The 20,960-nt window shown below is 39.6% G+C and overlaps 1 long non-coding RNA gene across 9 annotated transcripts in view; it reads left to right on the top strand.

Moving 5' to 3' along the window:
* The window catches only part of LOC105237063, a 73,928-nt gene that overhangs the window by 16,531 nt on the left and 36,437 nt on the right, over positions 1-20,960 (top strand). For 2 of the 9 annotated variants that reach the window (XR_004623542.1, XR_004623541.1), the window contains one exon: positions 888-3,234. The exons of the other annotated variants lie outside the window; for them this stretch is intronic. This is a non-coding gene — a long non-coding RNA (uncharacterized LOC105237063). Of the gene's footprint in view, positions 1-887; positions 3,235-20,960 lie in introns of those variants that run through there. 9 annotated transcript variants of the gene reach the window in all.

Below are 20,960 nucleotides of genomic sequence, written 5' to 3'. Positions count from 1 at the left end.
CTCTTTTGATTAATGGCCTTTTAAAATCTGATAGTATATTTTATGGCTTTCTTTGCTTCCTTGAGAGTTATGAGAATCAAGGCCTTTTCTTAAATGCTTTGATGACGTGCTGTAGCTAACTGTTGTTAACACGCAAGAGGTTTCAAGAACTAAACAAAATGTATTACCAGAAATTGACGACAGATTTTTTTTTCAATAGCATCATCTGAAATTGAAGCCAATTAGAATTAATTTCGAATTTCCAAGATTAGCTGTTGAAAAGAGAGTTTACAAATGCTTGTGGATGAAGTTGGGGTGTTGTCCGATTCTTGTGTGTCTGTACGGAGAGGAGGATACTGCTGTGGGATCAGAGAAGAAAAATTATGTTTGGGGAGCATTTTCTTTGATTCAGGCACTTAGCACACACTTTCATTATCATTGCAACACTCCTCTGAAGTAGGACTCTTCTCCACATTCCACAGATGGGTCAGTGAAGATAGGACAGAGGCTCCAGGCTACACAGCTTCTATCTGGTGGCAGAGACACAAACTTGGAGTCAGAGAAACTTGGTTGTTTGTGTCTCTACCACCCAATATACAAGGTCAGGTTATCACGTCACAAGATACAAACAGTTCTGTATCAATGTAACCTCTTCTGGATATCATCCCTGAAATGGGGTGACCTGCTTAGAGATTGAAGTAAAAAAAAAAAAAAAAGAATTGAAGAAGGGTCAGCAAATTATGGTCCCAAACCTGTTTTCGTAAATAAAAACTCATTGGACAGGTGCCAAGCACACGTTTGCCATGTTGCTGATGGCTGCTTGTGGCCACAACGACAGAGTTGAGTAGTTGTGACTGAAATCACATAGTCCAAAGAGCCCAAAATATTTACTGTCTGATCTGTTACAGAAAAACTGTGCTGACCTCTGGAATAGAATCAACATCCAGCGCTGTCCCAGGAAGATGGGTTCAATGTCAGGGGGACTGTGGAGAACAGTACTGTTACGGAGTTGCAGGGGGATCTGCCAGCTCTGCCTTGGCCTGGAGGAAGGATTTTATAAAATGAGTCAATTCTTCTTGCCCTAACCTATTGTCCATCAAGGAATCTCATTACAAATACTATTCTCTAAGTTCCACGATAACTGAAAACATGTATGAAGAAAACCACAGGTAATATAGTTGCTATGCAAACAGAAATGAACTATAAATTAGAACAGAAATAGAGAACTAGTAGATATGTAAAACTTTTCTAGATTGGTACAGGCTGTCCATCCCCGAACCAATTAAACATTGGTAAAGGAGATGGAATTCAGTGACTGGCTTAAATTAATCGTGGCCAGCCACTCACAACTCAACAATGTGAAGCAAATATTAAGGATGGAGTTGAATGGATGTTGACAGGTCGGTCTCTATATTCAAAACAATGAATGTGATCTTCTGATGAAGGGTCTACTAAGACACCGAATGAAAAAATACAATCTTAATTAAACAGTACAGCTTGTCCTTACTATTTTGCTGTTTGACACATAAATGACCAGATATCTTCATCACAAATAATTGTTTAAAATTTCTAAAGGGTAATTCTGGAAACTTTTCCAAAATTGAGAAAAACAAAAAATTTATATAGTTTCTTGGCTTTCTTCTCATGCCATGGACAGATATGTCATTTCCTATGCATAAACTCACACCCTACAAAGTACTGCCTTTTCTTTATTTCCCTCTTAAATAAAAAATTAATCCAATTTATTTTTGAGAAGATAACTCATTGACATAATTAATCATTCTAAAGTTACTAAAGTGTGTCTTAGGAGTCGTCCCTTTCTTATTTATGTTCTGTAGTCACCCTGTTCTCCTGTTCCAGAAGTTACTGTTTTCTTGTGGACCATCTCATAGATAATCTGTGCCTTTATAAGCAAATATGTAAATATATTCTTTCCCTCCACCTCTTTTTACAGCATCTGTGCCTTGCTTTTCTACCTTTATAATACATCTTCATGATCTTCTGTACTGTTACACAATTCACTCCTCCTTCCATAGGTCTTCATGATATTCCACTGATGGGTATACTATAATTTCTTTGATTAATCCACTGTTGATGGACATTTGAGTGGTTTCCAATCTTTTGATATTACAAACAATGCTATAATATGTAAGCCGAGACATATGTCATTTCACACATTTTGGAGCATATCTGTAAAACAAATTACTGCCTTTTCATCTTTCACCAGAATTTCATTTTCACTAGAACAATGTTTGCTCTGTATGGGAATATTCGTAAAACACTTTTTTTAAAAGATGTATTTGTTTATTTTAGAGAGCGACAAAGAGGCGGGCGCCCGTGCACTGGTAGGGGGTAGAGGGAAAGGAAGAGAGAGAATCTCAGGCAGACTCCCCACTGAGCAAGGAGCCCTACATAGGGCTTGATCTCACAACCCTGAGATCATGACCTGAGCTGAAATCAAGAGTTGGATGCTTAACCGACTTGGCCACCCAGTGCCCTGCACTGAAACACTTTAATCTTTCGTTTGTTTGATATAAAAGACTCATTCATTTCATAGACTGAAACTATCTCCAAATTACGTGGTCCACACTCTAATTTACACTAAGACTCGGTTTGCCTGGCTAAGAACAATCACTTTCTTAGAGCTTCACCTGTATTGTCACAACTAGCAATTGGGAGACTCAGGAGAAACGACAACACTGGCAGCCCAGGAAACAAGTTGAGAACAATACCAGGAAGCCAAGAGACCAAGAGGCGCCCAAGCCAGGCAGCGCCCGGGCCTTGCCCACTTGCCTAGCAACTTTCTCACTGGCCTCAGAAGCCTTTCAATTCAAATTGACGTCTCAGCAAAGTCTCTAGCTTCACGGCCCTTCTGGGGAAGCTTGTACGTGTCCAAAACTTTGTAAGCATTTCCTGTTAGAGTTCTCAAAGTTGTAATACTCAGGATATTTCACGGGTTCCCATTAGCAAGGGTCATGAGAGCCAAATGCTTTGTTTTCTAGTTACCAGTCCAGGGAAGAAGCCAGTAGACTCTGAGCAAGTTTCAAACAGTTCATTTAATGTGGATGATACCACCCCTTGGGCCTTATCAATGAATGTTCAGACATTGCCCTCAGAGCCAAGTGTTGGAATCCATACCACTTAGCTTCCATACGACTCCCTCCTCCAAAGTAAACCCTTCCAGACTCTCTTCCCTGTCCTAAGAGCTACTGAAACAAAAATAGCCTGCAGGAGGGAACACTGTAAACTCAACCAGTCTTTACACACCATTTTGATAGGTTTTATCATATTGTTCACAGGATGACATTTTAATGGGAAGTGGGAGAAAGAGCTGTGTGCATACAGCAGGGTGGGACAGAGTGCTGCTCAGAAGGAGACAGACAGCCGGACGGATACACAGCAAAAGTTCAGTCTGCCTCCAAGTAGCCCCTGAAATATCATCACCAGCACTGCCCCTCTCCCAATGTTAAATCTCCCTTATGAATGTTTGGGAACACAAACGTCAGGATGGATTATTGGACTCCGCAGTGTTATAACATCGGCATGTTCAAGGACCAGTAACTTCTAATCGCTGCATTAGACAGTCTTCCCAACTTGCTTATGGGCGCTTGTGAAGGGGGTTTATGATGTTCTTTTAAATACAGTCAGCTCTTAGAAGAGTTTCATAGCGATTTTGTTTTTCAAAAGAATTTTCTCAAGAGTTGATCCTGGGCCTTTAAGCATAGACTAAAGGTTATCTCCCACAGAGGCATAATTTACCAAGGCCTAAAATCACTCAGACTGAAAAAGACCTCTAACTAATTGCTGCGAGGGGTCAGCCAGTGGAGTGGAATGCCTGAAAAAGTGGATCACACAGTTAATTACACGCAGTGTAGCCAAGAGCTGAGCAAAAGGCAATCTCACTCTATCTCTTTGATTTGTATCCAGTTTGAAACTCTGGCACTGGCAGCAACTTGGTTTTTGTGTCTTCAGAGCCCTGGCAGGGGACTGAGCGAGGCTGTATCATTTACAGCCTTTCCTGGCGGCTAGGTGCAGTTTGCTGAGTGAATGTCTGGAACAGAAGGAGAAGAAAATCCTACGGGTGTCCCACTGGATATAAGCCCTAACTGGGAGCCTACAACTGGGCTGCAACTACCGTGCCCTCTCCATTATTTCCAGAGAATTACCCAGGAACATTACTGGAAGTGAGCTGTCTTGTCCAGTCAGCTCCCATTCTCTCGGGGAGGTTAGAGCCCTGTGAATTTCACAACCTTTGCAGCTTCTTGGGAAATGCATTAGGAGTTTCCAAATCTCTTGCTCAGCCTTCATAAGATTCCCAAGTGATTGCAAAAGTGAAAATAAAACCCAAAGCTATTTTGTGCCTCAGTATTTAAGAATAAGACAGGGAGTGAAAATTGTATGCAAGTAACTTGGACTTCCTAATCATACAGACTTCGGGGTCTTAGTGGAATCCACAGTCCCCATGTGGAAGAAATAAATATTGTTAATGACACAGGCTTACTCTTCGCATGCACCTAAGTTATTCATCCACTGTCACTGGTAGGAAATCAAAGATCATCTACTCTACACCTTTATATCATAAATCTGAGGTAGGAGAGATTGTCACTTACTGATAGGCACTCAGTTCATATAGTAGAGAGAACACTGAGCTCAGAATGAAAAACACTGAAATAGATCTTAACTTGCCCCTTTCTGGTTGTGGCTTTCAGACGAACCAGTGAACCTCACTTTCTATACTGGCAAATTGGAGTAGTTTATGCTCCAAAGAGGCTGTGAATGTTGCTTTGTTGGGCAGGGACAGTGAGGTGCCACTAGGAACTTGGAAATACATTGGCTCTTACAGAGTCAAACTATTAAAGCCACATATAATAGATGAAAAAGTCACTTTAAGGAATAAATTATGAAATTGTACACTTCTGACAGAAGAGTTATTTTTCAAGTAAGTCTGTTCTCTGATTTTACAGAGTACTGTATAGCCATTGTACTTAAAAAAGGCAATAAAGAAGAAGGTGAGGATTACTCATAATAAGTTCTGGAAGAATTCCTCACACACACATGTGGATAAGAGTATGCTATATATACCTTTTTGACACTTAATAAAATATTGGTATAGTCTTTCAATGTATTAGAGAGCACTTAGAATTCTAAGCCTAATGAATTGGGCCTAATATCTGGGAAGCTGATCTGATCTGAAATGTGATGGTAATTTGAGAATCCTGGGAAAGACTGGGTGAAGAACATAAGAAGGTTGGCAAGAAACAAAGCAAAAGGAAACCCACAAATGCCAGAATGTGGACCAGGCATGGTGCTAAGGTTTTATAGGTTTTGTGTTCTTCATGTACTCCTCTCAACTGCCCTACAAAATAGGACCATTACTATCCCTGTTTTTCACATGAAGAAACTGATGCTCAAAGAAATTAAATAACTTACCCAACCTCATACAATTAGCGAATGTTAGGAATTAGCTCTGTACTCAAGCAGTACATGTCCAGAGCCTGATTTTTTTGTAATTGTTATTTTTTACTGAAGTTACACATACATATAATTTTTTTTAAGATTTTATTTATTTATTTGAGAGAGAGAGATAGAGGGCACAGAGAGAGAGGGAGAAGCAGACTCCCCGCTGAGCAGGGAGCCTGATGCGGGACTCGATCCAGCACCCTGAGATCATGACCCGAGCTGAAGGCTGATGCTTAACCAACTGAGCCACCCAGTTGCCCCAACATACATATAATTTAAAAAGTCAAATAGTTGTTCAAGGTTTGCTTTGAAAACAACAGTCCCTAACCTCTAACTGTCTACCCCATTTCTTACACCCTAGAGGCAACTACTTTCATTCCCACCTCTCCTCCAACAGCTTATCGTAAGGTATTTACGTCTCTATTGCTAATGTGCTTCCATTGTCACTTTGTGGGTTTTCACTGTAGGCGTTCTCTGTCGTCATCTCTACCAGGTGAGGATTTAGCTCTGTCTCCCTTGTTCCCCACTCCCACGGGAGCTCTCACCCACACTACCCATTATGTCAATGTAGTCTGCTGTGGTCTGAATGACTGTGCCCCCCCCCCCAAATATCTTATATGAAACCTAATCTCCTATGCGACGATATTGGAAGGTGCAATCTTTAGGAGATGATTAGGCCACAAGGGTGGAGTCCTCGCGAATGGGATTAATGTCCTTATAAAGAGACTCCAGAGAGGTCCCTCACCGTTTCCACCATGTGAGGTTACAGCCGGAAGGCACCGTCTATGAATAAGGAAGCTGGCTTTCACCAGACACCGAATCTGCCAGTGCCTTGATCTGGGACTTACCAGTTTCTAGAGCTGTGAAAAATTTATCTGTATTGTTTATAAGCCATCCAGGCTATAGTAGTTTGTTATAACAGCCTAAATAGCCTAAGACAATCATACTGTGATTTTCATTACAGCTAGTATTCCATATTCACATTATTATGAACAGGCAAATGCTATTTGACCTGTTCATGCTGGAGACCCCTATGACTACTTTTCCTTGAATGCATAACCTCCTATTTTCCCTGGGATTATTGTCACGATTGTTTTATTGTTGTTTATTTAGTGTTCTTTATACTTGATACAAATTCAAACTCCCCCTCAATTGTATAAATATCTTTTTAAGACTTTCAAAGGCACTGGAAACTCTAACCATTTCCTCTTCTGGAAGAAATCAAACTTGCTTGCTCCAATCTGGGTCAGATGCTCTCTAACATTAGTGCCAGTTAGGAGACTGATTCCCATTTATCCTCATTCTGGAGAGTCTTTTCACCTCTCTCTAGGCTTAGATCCAATTTCCTGCTTTCTATGTCTCTCACTTCCTTGGTTTGTTCCCTTGTTTTAATGGAGGACACCACTCAGGAGCTTCCTGAGAAAGAGCACAAAGAAGTATCATTTTTGAGACCCTACATATCTGAAAATATCTTCATTATACATTTAATACTTTTTCAGGGCATAGAAATCTGTACTTCCTCCGAATTTTGTAAGCATTTTCTCCATTGTCTTCTAGATTTGGGTGTTGCTATTGAGAAGACAAATGGCATTCTGATGCTTGATTTGTTGTATTAAAACTTCTTTCCCCCTGGAAATTAAAGGTCCTATTTCTTTGTCCTTCTTGTTCTAGATATTTTGTTTATTCTTCAGTACAAATTTATTGAGTACCTACTATGTGCCAGGCACTGTTATAGGTGCTGCAAATACATCAATGAAAGTTTTATTATCATATTCTCAGGCGGGCATCTATTTTTAGTTCTTGTTCTGGGTAGCTGGTGGGCCCTTGGATCTGGAAACTGGGATTGTAGGATACATTGATTAATTTTTTTCTTTGATGATTTCCTGTCCTCTGTTCCCTTCTTTTCATAATCCTATTAGTAGATGTTGGGCATCCTGGACTGGTCCTTTAATATTCAAATCTTTTCTCTCCTCTATCTGTATACTACAGCCTTTTTTAAAACTCTGCTTCCTGGGAGATTGCCTTAATTTTATCTTGTAGCATTTATATTGAATTTCTCATTTCTAATGTCATATTTTTAATATCTAAGTTCCTTTTGAACTTGCTGAATATTCCTTTTATATATAAAATGTTGTTGTTTCATACCTTCTCTTATCTCTCTGAGGACAAGATTGTTTTTTCCCTAAGTTTTCTATTGGCAAAGTTTGTTTCCTTCAGGTTGCTTCCTTCTGTTTATTTTGATCCCTACCTTTCATTAATAGGCTTTTCTCAAATATCTGGTGATTGCTGGCTGTCTAGTCTTATTTTAAGAATGGAACACTGAAGATAGGATGCTCTGTGCTCTGAAGATAGGATGCTTTGCAGATAGGAATACTGAAGATAGGAGACTCTCCATTGAGTCCGTTACATAGGTCAACTTGCTGGGCGCAAGTCACTATATTTTCTTAGGCTGGTAAGGTAATCCAGAGGATTCTTCCAGCCCTCTGCCAAGAAAACGTAAGCTGCCTGGCTAACAAGAGCCACATGGAGGAAGAAGATTGAGGAAGTTTCAACACACAATTTATGGATCTACATATAATACCCAGTCTTCAGTAACTCTTATCCTTTCCCCAACACTCCAATCCAGAGTCCCTCTGTTCTTGTCAGGAGAAGAGGCCTTCAGTTTCATTCTGAATGAGCGAGAGGCAGTCTTCTACCCGCAGGAAATAGAGGTGGGGAGTTGGGGCTCTATTAGCTTCTTAAAAAGACTTCCTACTGAATCCCCCATGTTATCCCCACCCTCATTCCCACTTTCTAAGGTACTGTTGGTCTAATATTTTAGGACTCTGTTGTAAATTGGGTTGGTTATCAATGTAAGATTTAACTTTCGTTTTGTTTGCTTATTTTTTATTTTAATCCTAGTATAGTTAACATACAGTGTCATATTAGTTTCAGATGTACAATATAGTGATTCAACAATTCTATACATTGCTCAGTGATTATCACTTACTAAGTGTACTCTTAATCCCCATCACCTATTTCACCCATCCCCTCACCCACCTGCCCTCTGGTAACCATAAGTTTGTCCTCTAGAGTTAAGAGTCCACTTCTTCGTTTTTCTCTTTTTTTCTTTGAGAAATACATTTTATTTGAATCTCTTTTATGTTCCAGACACACAGAACTTTTTTTCATCTTAACAATGCCTTTCTAAGAGAGGACTTACTACTTTCTTGAGTGTCCAAATTCGGTTACTACTTCTCTGTTTTGCTTTTTAGTTTCTAAAATTTCATTGCTGTTGTCTTCCATCCCATCCCCTTTGTCCTTGCACATTTATGTTTGGTTAATGATCATTTTATTGTTCTCTTAGGTGGGTGAAGGAGGGAAGGCAATTGAATGCTTATGTTCAATCTGACATCTTCAACTGGATTGCCTCAGATTCTAAGCTATTATCAGCATGTTATAGAAAAGTTTGCCAAGTTTGTTCTAACTGGTCTAAAAAGACAAACACTAAATCTAGCAAAGAAACAGTCACTAAAGAAACATGATAACCATAGTTGAACAAAATGTCCATACTCTCTATCTTTTTTGGTTTTGATTCCATGCTCACCAGAAATATTATAATTATGTGAAACTCAACATGTCCAAGGTAAAATTCATATTCTAACACCCGCGCCAAGTTCTCTTATAAAGTCCTGTGTCTTACTAAGTGGTAACTCATCTTCATTTACTCGTGTCAGAAACTCAGGAGTCATTCTAACATCTTCACCTTCCTCAGCTCCCATCCTGCCTATAAAATTTATGACATAAGTCCATTTCTTTCCATCTCTACTGTGAAGACCCCAATTCAAGTTACCAACACATCTCACTTATACCTCTATAGTTGTGTCTTAACTGACCTCTCTGCTACCATTCCTGCCCTTCACTGGTCCATTTCCCATACCTCAGTCATAGACACCTTTGCAAAATACAAGTCGGATCTCATTCTACACAATCTGTGTAAAATCTTCAATGACGTCCCAGTACTCCTGAGCTAAGGAGAACAATCCTTAGCAGGCCTGTGAGGGTGTGCAGGGACTGGCCTGGTTCCTCTTCTGGCCTTATCTAGTAGTGCCCATCCCCTGTGAGTTCCCCGCCTTGCTGTCTTTCTTTCCTGATCCTTTTTTCCTGGTACTCTTCTCTCCTCCCACCCCCAATCACTTTGAAGCAGAATGGCTCCCTCCCACAGCTGTTCTCAATGGGCCAGCTGCCCCCTTCACTCATCCCCACGTTATTACCTGCTCATTCCTTAGGTCTCGGGTTCTAGCGTCACTTCCTCAGGGAAATCTGGTAAGACCGGGCTTCTTTATAATATACTCGCACAGAAGCAAGCTTCGTTTCCTTATAGCACTTATCTCACTTGCTAACTAGGCCCTTGCATTTTATGACTGATTTATTGGTATCTGCCTCCCCCACCAGATTGTAAGCACCATGAGAGCAAAGAGCATGTCTACTATTTTTCACCACTCTGTTCTCAGGATCCAGCTAATTTCTGAATTAGAATTGATTTAAAAAGAAAAAGCAATATTTGTCTTGACTAACATCTTCCTCAAAGTCAGAAGAATTTCAGTGTAATGAATATCCTGCAATCTTTCCTTTAAAGTTTCAAGGTCATTGTTATTTAAAAAAAGGTGTAATATAGTAAATTTCTAGTCTTTGAGTCTATAGAGATATCAACCAGTATGTTAAAAAGCCTCGGACTAACTATCCAGAAAAAAGTGAGACAATTTTGAAGTTTTCGAAAAGGAATTTAAATTTTTTTAACGCTCAATAGAAGACTAAAAGATTGGTTCAATTACCACCTTTCAAGATAGGAAGCATTAAAAATAACAGTCTTATTATTATTATTATTAAGTACTTACCATGTACCAGCAGTAAGCAAGAACTGTAAATACATTATACTACTTAATCCTCACAGCTACTTTCTGAGAGAGCTAACTGTTGGAACCACCATGTTATCAGTCAGGAAACTCAGGCAGGTTAAGAAAGATGTTAAGAGACTGTGGGTCCAGGTGGTTGAGTTAGTGTTCATACCCTGGGCAGTCTGGCTCTAAAGCCTGTGTGTTTTAATGCTTTTAATGAGAAAGATGATGAGCAATTCTTTCCAAAGAGCCAGAAACTTGGCCAAGGAAAAACGATCTTAAATTTGGGAGAACCTTCATTTGGTTGTAAGGAAAAACCATTTAGAAGCAACTAAACACTGGAATAAGCTGGGTTTTTGTTTTTGTTTTTACCTTTTTTATTTAAATTCCAGTTAGTCAACAGACAGTGTAATATTAGTTTCAGGGGTACAATATAGTGATTGAACACTTCCATAAGCTGTTTTAAAAAAATAGGTTGCATGTCTATTCTGATTAACTTTGAAAACCAGAATGGACAGGCTTATAGCCCAGAAGGGTCAGTTAATGATGTGTTTAAGAGCAGGGCTTAGACCCACTGACCTCTTGAGGTCCTCTCCATTTCTTCAACTCCAGAAGGTTGCTTAGTGCCGAGTTATCTTTTGCCTTCAACCTTTTCCCTGGTTGAAAATTTGCCTAATGTAGTCAACTTTCTATTATCCCAGGGTAGCTTATCCAGGGCAAATCTTGCTTTATTGAGTTTAGTAGTCACTTTGCTTAATGACTTGCTGTGTTAACAACTTGGCATAGGCTTCATCCACAGTCAGCACCTACTCGGTTTAATTACTTGCTTTGTTGACATTATACTGTCTACAGGGAAACACTTTGAAATCCAAAACAACCAACTGCTATAGTACCACTACACACCCCACCAAAAGAGTATGAGATCACAAATGGTATTACCGAGGAAGAAAAAGGAGAAGAATTTTAAGAAATTGATGTGATTCTCATGAGGATTTTGATAAACTCAAAGAGCATTAAAAAAAAGAAGAAAGAAAACTGTGATTTCATAAATCAGAATGGCAGGATTCTATAAGAATAGTGTTAGAAGATGAAATCATTCTTTAGAATTATCTTAAGGGTTGCTGAAAATATGCTAAGGATACTTTAGAGAAACAGATTATATTTTTAAACACAAAAAGACCAATTTTATAGGGCAAATGGCATATGTGTTGACAGCTGCTGTATAGAGGAAAGCATGCTGGGATTGGGGTCCTCACATCTCTTTCCTGGACTCTCCATGGAGTTGCCCTGTTTCAAGAAGGCTGTTACACTGCAATCCCCATGCAAACGGTGAGTCCCATTGCCCTCACCATGCGCTGGGCTGCAGGACTCAGAAAAATGGCTCACACTTACTTTGGGAGAATACTTATCTAAAGGCTTTAAGACGTTAAAATCTGTATGCTCATCTTTACCAAATACCATATATCTACCTATCTTACCTAAAACAAACAAACAAACAAAAAACAAAGAAAGAAACAGAAAACTTTCCCCAGTCCTCTACTTCATCATTAGGAGAATATGGAAATATAAGCTGAATTGTGTATCTGTTTGGACTCTAGGCAAATTCTCTGCAGGATTATCTTTTGCTTAGATAATTATAAAAAGTCCCACACTGCGGAGTTCAATCTGGTTTGTGGGATTTGAGATCCAAAGGTCAGGGACATCTCTGTGCAACAACCTACCCATTTGCTTATGTAATGTTTTAGTAAAAGAGAACACTTGTTATACACAACCAGTTAACAGCTTTGACCGTCTTTAGAATAAGACAGCGCCAGTAGTCCAAAATGACCGGAGACTGTCCTGTATGTGAAGATGATTGACATTACCTTTCCCCAGATACACTACAGCTCCAGTTTTATAAGGTTTGTCACATTTGGAATCATTGGCTCAATATCTGTTTCATCTCCAAGTTCATTGCATGCTTTGTCTGCCCAACAACGTTGAATGGCGCCCTAGGAACTATAGACACAGCACCCTGATCCCTTCCCTGGATCACACCCTTTTGTGAGACCGTGGCAATTACGACTGTCTTGTCTGTGCTGTATTCCCAGTATTTAGCAGAATACTTGTCACAAAGTAAATGCTCAAGGAATAAGTCGGTGGATGAATAAAAAAAAGTAATGGTTTGGGTATATTTTCTTTCTTTCCCCTGGACCCTGGGAAGATCACTTAATCCCTCTGTTTCCAAGTCCAGCTGTACTTCCTGATGACCTTTGGAGTCTTTTAAAAAACAGGGATTGACCCCCCCTTCCAGGCACTGCAAATAATAGTTTACAAAACTGCCACAAGTGGCTATGATGTGCTATGAAGATTGAGAAGCAAAGATTTAATCCATCTGGCCTCACTTTCCTCATCTGGAAAACAGCTGGCCCCACTGTCTCACTGGATGTCATTAAGATCCAGTACGATCAACTGCAAAGTACTCTAGCAGGGAAAGGACTGTCTATGACCGAGCAGGGTTGAGTAAGACTTGAGGGTGACCAAATGGACCTGCCGGAAAGAACAAACACACAATTTTACAACCCAGGTGCTTCTCTTTGGCACATACATGACTCATCAGATTCTAAGATTTGAATAGGATCTGAATGTTTTCTGAACAAATGAATTCTCTCTTCTTTGCCTACAATCTCCTACATCTCCCTTCTGCTAAACTTGACCATAAGGCACCTATTTTATATAAAAGTAAAGGAAGGTTATTGGAAAGACAGAGTAGTTTGGGGAAAGACCATTCATTCATTCCTGGCTTTATTTCTTCACCTGCTCAACTGGTCATAATTGATCATTTCAATCTCAAGCAAAATGATACCTCTGGCTACTAACCCCTGCAGCCTGTCATCAACACAATTGCTGCAGACACCATCAGGGCTCCACCTCGATTTCCTGGAATCCCTTTATTGTTTCTGCATGCCTATCCCCCAACTTCTGCACACTTTGTCCTAACATAACTCACATGCAACCTTCTTCAGAGAACTAGTCTTGGGCTACAGCAGCCACCGCCTGACTTACAGAGGAGTACCAAAGCCCAGCTCACTTGTCTAGAGGCAGAACAAATATGCAGCATCATTGACACTCCAGAGCTCCCGCGAGACCAGTTGTGACCGAGATGTTACCTGAAATGACACCTTTGCTGGGCTTCTTCCCCTTCCTTATCCCACTTGCCTCACTCCCTTACTGGTATCTCACATAAGAACTTCCTTGGTAATCATTTGCCCACAAATCTTCATCTCAGAGTCTTCCTCCTAACGTCCTCATCTGGCTCAGCTGTGGGTTTTATAATTTAAAAATAACTTTTCATTTGCTCATGTATGATTACTGAGGTGGAATCTGCATCTTGTGTCCATAAGAGTTAAGTCAGTTCATTTCTTCTTTTGTGACCTCAAGTCCTATGTTCATCTTATTAATTCATATTAGATTTTTTGAGGTATAATTCACATGTAGGAAAGTAAACCAATCTTAAATGCATAGCTCAAAAATTTTTACATATGTACACCCCCTGTAACCACCACCCAGTCAAAATCTAGAACATGTCCAGCACCTGGAGGCTCCCCCACATCTCCCAGTCGGCAGTCAACACTTCGGAATAGCCGCTATTCTAACTTCCGTCGTCATAGGTAAATTTAACCTATTTTGCTCTTCCTATAGATAGGAACATTCTGTATGTTCTCTTCGGTGTCAGGCTGTCTTCATTCGACATAATGTTTGGGAGACTCGGCCATGCTGTGTGTACCACTCACTCATTTTCATTTCTGTGTTGTTTTCCATGGTGTGGAAATACCACAATTTATTTACTCATTCTCTTGTGGATGGAAATTTGTGTTGTTTGCAATTTGGAGCTATTATGAATAGGCTGCCATGAGCATTCTCTACATGCATTTGGCAGATATAAGCACTTATTTCTGCTGTATACCCAGAACTGGAATTGGGGTCATAGGTTATATGATGAACTAGCTTTGGTTGGTGCTATAGCAAACATAGTACCCCTTCACCATATTTGGGTATATTTCCCCCTAGCTGATTGCTTGCCTTTTTAGTTATAGTTCTTTTTTTTCCTCCAAGTTTTATTGTAGTGTAATTTTCAAACATAAAATTCATTGCATTTATTTATTTATTTGTTATTTTTTTTAAAAGTATCCCTTTTAAGTGTGAAGTTTAAAAAATTTTGGCTAGGATTATTGTCATGTAACCACCACCACAATCAAGATAGAGAACATTTCCATCAGTCTTATTATCTTCTATTTTAACATAGAAATGTTTACATTTCTGATGCAATCATATATGACTTTCCCTATCTTTAAAATACTTTACCTACTCATTCTTTCAGATGAACTCTAGAATTACTCTACAAAGTATCAGAACAAGTATCATTGCCTTCTCATCTAGAAACACAACATGTAATAAATTTAGAGTCTTAGCTGTTGAGTTGGACAGGGCAGTGTAGGAATCCCAGCCACTACTTGCCGGATGATGTTAGGCAAGCCACTAGCCTCTGTTATATCATTATCTTCTTCTGTAACATGATTATGATAATGGTGCCTATGATGCTATTTGCCAGGCACTCTTCTCGGCACTCTATTTGTAGTGCCTTATTAAATCTTACAACAATTCTGTGAATCACGGATTGGTCCTCTCCCGAGTTTATAACTTTAGCCCATAGAAGTTAAGTAAACTGAGTCAGGCTTGAGAGCCATGTGCTGGCCGCAGCAGTACTTCTCTGCTTCATAGATAAGGAGGTGACCCAGGGAAAGATAAAGCACAGTGCCTAGCATGAACTACACAGAAATGCTAACTTTTATTATTATTATTATTCATCTTCTTTATGTACTTAATAAAGTTATATAATTGTCTTCATATAGGTCATGCACATTTCTTGTTAAGGCTACTCATAAATATTTTATGCCCTTTCATGCTTTCATGCACGGGATCTCTCATTTTTCCCATGTGTTTTCTCATTGGTTATTCTGGAATGTAGTGAAAGCTATTGACTCCTTTCTACTGTGTAGCGAAAAGAACCCTAGCAGCACATCAGTACAATTTATAATATACCTCCAAAAAGTAATTTTAATTATGTTTCATGCTCTTTTAATATCAAATGAAGTTAGTAGATAGGTAATGAAAAAAATAGAAATTAGATATAACATTTTAGATTCTTTTCCTTTGGTTAAAGAGAAAAAGAGAGGGGGGAAACGTAGAGAAAAATAATATACTCAGGTGAGAATAGTACACAGGGAGCCATAGCACGTTATCCCCACCCCTCCAAAACACCCACTTTATCCTCAAGCTCCTTTTTAATGTAATATTTGAAAACAATATTTACAGTTTAAATCGACTAGGTAATTTTTTTTTCAGTTTTATTGAGCTATAATTGACATATAGCATTGTGTAAGTTTAATGTGTACAGCAAAACGATAGTATATTGTTTAATGTCTTCTCACCATTCGGAGGATTCTGAGAAGAGCAAACACTTCCTCCTACCTGCATGTTGGCATTTTATGATTCTTGTTAATCTAATCAGAAAAAGGAGGGGGGCTACTTCTTCCGAAAAATTGATTTCTCTTGAATATATAGCCAAACATTGTACTTGTTGGGGGAAGGGTGTGTGACGATTTCCTCTTGGGGAAAACATTCAAAGGTTTTGACTTTTGTATCATAAATATATTTAAAAGTGACTATGGCAGCTCTCTTGAGAGCATTTTAGTGCCAGTGAGGGTATTCCTGTGTCAATGAAACATGGCTGGTCTGCTACCAGTCAGGAAGTCAATGGGTAAAGACGCTACAAAGAACAAAAAGAATAATAACCAAAGGACCTTTTTGCAAAAGGTGTGAGCAGGTAGGGGAACTTAATAAAGAAAGATAATTTATTTGATCACTATTGGGAAATTCAGGAGTGCAGGTGGTTTCGTATGCAGCTGGATCCAGGGGCTCAAACAATGGCAACTCTCTCCTGATGCGCAAACAGGAGAAAAACCCTCGCATCCGTCTCCGGCAGACGTGATCTGGGCCTGCAGGTCCAAGGGGACAAGTGGAGGTTAAAATCTAGCAGAAACTCATGTCACCAAACCATGAGCCATGGCCTGGGGACCTGGGAAGAGGGCCCGGCATGTGGACATGGTGCAGCTCTTCCGGTGCCCTTCGTTCTGTCTGATCAGATTATCTGTCTTCCAGTCTGCTCTCCTACCTTGTGCTAAGCAGTGCGCCGTGGCAGGCAAAGTCTAAAGATTCCAGCCATGCCAGTGACTGGTTATAAATCAAATTAACAAAGGAGTAGACGTGTTAGAAAGTTCTTTGGGGCGGCAATCCAAAGGCATGGGCTCAGTCGGCTTCTCAGTAATGACCCTGTTTCATCTCCATTTACCTGACCTCTACATCTATTTCTCAATTTATTCTGAATTTAGGCAAAAAGGGATATTATATTTTGGACCCCTAAAAATTTCATCAGTAGTGTTATCAGGATACTCTCTCTTTCCATCTCTCAACAGCGCTTTCCTCTGTACGCTTCATTCTCAGGCAGATCTTCTTCATTTTGGAGTAGAGACGGAGAGTTCAAGGTTTACATTGATCTTGCAGGTCACAATTTCTGTGAAAAGGAAGTAACTGATTTATCCTCAGTAAATTGCTAAAGACTTTGAAGTGCTTTAAAAAATCATTTTTTTTTTAATTATTACTGGTTGTCAACTTTGGCTATACATTAGAACCACCTGGGGAACACACAATCCCAGACCAATTAAATCAGAGTTTCTTGGGGTTAGGACCCTGGCATCAGCATTTTGATAGCTTTTGAGGTCCTGCTGATATGCAGCCGAGGCTGACAAACATATCGTATGTAGAGCATTATTTCTTTGTCTGGGGCCACGTAAGAATGGCATTGATTTTGTTCCATAGCTAGCTTTACCTTGTTATTCAAAATAGGAAGCACAAGAGTGGAGGGAGATTCTAGGAAGATGGAAATAACAGTGACATAGTTTTTTGAATCTTTCTGTATTTCTACGTAGAAAGAGACCAACTAAATAGAAAAACCAAAAACCCATAAATAATGTATGCAACCAAACTGGGCACAAGATACTTCCACAGACTATGAAGTAAAGTAGGTAATGGCCCACTACAGACAGTGTCTGCATGAAAAGATAGAGAGAAGAAGCAACTGGGGATCTGAAAGAGTGAGACAAGGAGATCCACAAAATAGTGGGTTTGAGGCCACAACTCAGTGGGATAGGGCCCCACCCAGAGGAGAAACTCCTGGAAGTGGAATCAAATTGAACAGAACAGGGTCGATAAAAAAATGAAGGAAAGATGGTGCCTAGGTGGCTCAGTCAGTAAAGCATCTGCCTTCTACTCAGGTCATGATCCCGGGGTCCCAGGATCGAGTCCCACATCGGGATCCCTGCTCAGCGGGGAGTCTGCTTCTTCCTCTGCCCCTACCCCCTTCTCATGATCTCTCTCTCACACTCTTTCTCTCAAATAAATTATTAAATTTTTTTTTTAAATGAAGGAAAGAGAAAGTCCCCCCAACATGGCAGAGACAGAGTCAAGAACTCTTACAAACAAAATAGTCGAATCCAAAACATGGAAGGCAAAACACTAAACTTTAAAAAACAATTATCTTTGGTGGTAAAATTTCTGAAATTTTGCACTTCATCTTCCTATGCTTCTTGTTATTTTTTTTTTGATGATTTATTTATTTTATTTGAGATAGAGAGTGGGGTGGTGAGGGAGAGGGGCAGAGAGAGTCTTAAGTAGACTCCCCACTGAGTACAGAGCCTGATGTAGGGCTCCACCTCAAGACCCTGAGATTGCATCCAGAGCCGAAACCAAGAGTCAGATACGTAACCAGCTGTACCACCCAGGTGCCCCTATGCTTCTTGTTATTTAATACTTTTTCCCCCTGAGCACGTACTGCTGAAATAGCAAGCATGTATTTTGTAATGTATATATGTTACCCAAGCCATATATATACACATGTAAATTAATATGGAGAAACAGTACTCTAAAATATAAGCACCTGAACTAGCTTATACATCCAAAGGCAGTGCAGGTGGGACCCACCTGGAGATCACCAAAGTGAAACCTGGTGTCCGGTTCACCTTGTGAACCCAAACTGGGTAATCAAGAATGGAAGCGGGACACGCCAAGATAGAGTGTATGAAGACCAGCCTCCGGTGTCCTAACTTTCCACTGCAGCCATGGTATTGTTTAGACATTATGAAAGCAATAAATGCTAACCGAATGAATGAGTCTTAAATAAGAATGAATGTAGAGTGTAAGAAAAACTTTAAATCTGTTTTTTTTTTAATGAACTTTAAAAATCAAGTAAGCATTTAAGGAAAACTAATTTATTGAAAATTGTTTAATGAAAATTATTTAGAATGTTGAATTTGAAGAAAAAAATGACTGGAAAGATCACAAACACTAAAATTGCACCACGCAAAACAGGTCCTAAATCTTTGCACAAATGCTAAGCCCACCAGTTGATTGGCCTCTACCGTTGGACTCAATTACATTTTGATAACCCTAAAATCATGTCTCGGTCTTTTCTCTGCTGTGACAAACATATGAGACACTTCATGAGCATACATAATTTCTCACCATTTTCTGCATATTAACCATGATTCTAGCCTACTCTCACCTTTAAAACGACATATTAGAATGCAAGTGAGAGATTCTTAACTCCCCTTTGTTTAAAAAACTAGGGAAAATCTTGGGAAAATTCAGTACAACTATAGTCAATAACTACACAGTGCTTAGGTCTTTGGCATTGGAAGAGACTTATATTTGACTGGTATTCCAACCACTGCCTCAGGCTATGTCTCCGAGTAAATGACCTTACATCTCTAAGCCTCATTTTCTCCATCTGTAAAATGGGTTTAATAACGGTATGCTTGCTGTTGATAATAAAATGAAACCATGAATGCAAAGCATTTAGCACAATCCAAACATGTTGGCTAAAAATAATAATAATAATTATAATTTCCAGTAACAATCTCAGTATGAATGGCAATACAGTAGGAGGAGGGTGGAAAATGCCTCTGGAAACCAAATAGTCTGTTTCGCTCTTAATAAAATTCTTTCATTCTTTATGTATTTCCCTCATATAGTACTCAGGTTGATAAATCACTTATTATTAGTTTTTAAAAATTATGAGTACCTACTCCGTATAAGTTGCATGCATATTTGATGGTAATTAGAAAATGTAGTATTAGGTTGTCTCCCACCTTATTTAGCTTATATTTGCATATTATTTAAGTTTCAGGGTACTCCTCAAACAAAGGATAATTTTATTTATTTATTTATTTTTAATTTAATTTTATTATATTATGTTAATCACCATACAGTACATCCCCCAGATTCCAATGTAAAGTTTGATGCTTCATTAGTTGCGTATAACACCCAGTGCACCATGCAATACGTGCCCTCCTTACTACCCATCACCAGTCTATCCCATTCCCCCACCCCCTCCCCTCTGAAGTCTTCAGTTTGTTTCTCATAGTCCATAGTCTCTCATGTTTCATTCCCCCTTCTGATTTCCCCCCTTTTTTTTTTTTTTTAAAGATTTTATTTATTCATTCGATAAAGACAGCCAGCGAGAGAGGGAACACAAGCAGGGGGAGTGGGAGAGGAAGAAGCAGGCTCATAGTGGAGGAGCCTGACGTGGGGCTCGATCCCATAACGCCGGGATCACGCCCGGAGCCGAAGGCAGGCACGTAACCGCTGTGCCACCCAGGAGCCCCAACCCCCCTTTTCTTTATCCCTTTCTTCCCCTACCGATCCTCCTAGTTCTTATGTTCCATAGATGAGAGAAATCATATGATAATTGTCTTTCTCTGCTTGACTTATTTCACTTAGCATTATCTCCTCCAGTGCCGTCCATGTTGCAGCAAATGTTGAGAATTCGTTCTTTCTGATAGCTGAGTAATATTCCATTGTATATATGGACCACAGCTTCTTAATCCAGTCATCTGTTGAAGGGCATCTCGGCTCCTTCCATGATTTGGCTATTGTGGACAATGCAGCTATGAACATTGGGGTGCATATGGCCCTTCTCTTTACTACGTCTGTATCTTTGGGGTAAACACCCAGTAGTGCAATGGCTGGGTCATAGGGTAGTTCAATTTTTAACTTTTTAAGGGACCTCCACACTGTTTTCCAGAGTGGCTGTACCAACTTGCATTCCCACCAACAATGTAGGAGGGATCCCCTTTCTCCACATCCTCTCCAACAATTGTTGTTTCTTGCCTTGTCTATCTTTGCCATTCTAACTGGCGTAAGGTGGTATCTCAGTGTGGTTTTGATTTGAATTTCCCTGATGGCTAATGATTTTGAACATTTTTTCATGTGTCTGTTAGCCATTTGTATGTCTTCATTGGAAAAGTGTCTGTTCATATCTTCTGCCCATTTTATGATTTGTTTATTTGTTTCTCGTGTATTGAGTTTGAGAAGTTCTTTGTAGATCTTGGATACCAGTCCTTTATCTGTGGTGTCCTTTGCAAATATATTCTCCCATTCCGTGGGCTGTCTCTTAGTTTTTTTGACTGTTTCCTTGGCTGTGCAGAAGCTCTTTATCCTGATAAAGTCCCATAAGTTCATTTTATCTTTTATTTCTCTTGCCTTTGG

The sequence above is a fragment of the Ailuropoda melanoleuca genome, chromosome 2, assembly GCF_002007445.2.
Source record: "Ailuropoda melanoleuca isolate Jingjing chromosome 2, ASM200744v2, whole genome shotgun sequence".
Lineage (NCBI taxonomy): Eukaryota > Metazoa > Chordata > Mammalia > Carnivora > Ursidae > Ailuropoda > Ailuropoda melanoleuca.
The sequence above is the reverse complement of the archived record's forward strand: the minus strand, read 5'-3'. Positions and strand labels throughout refer to the sequence as shown.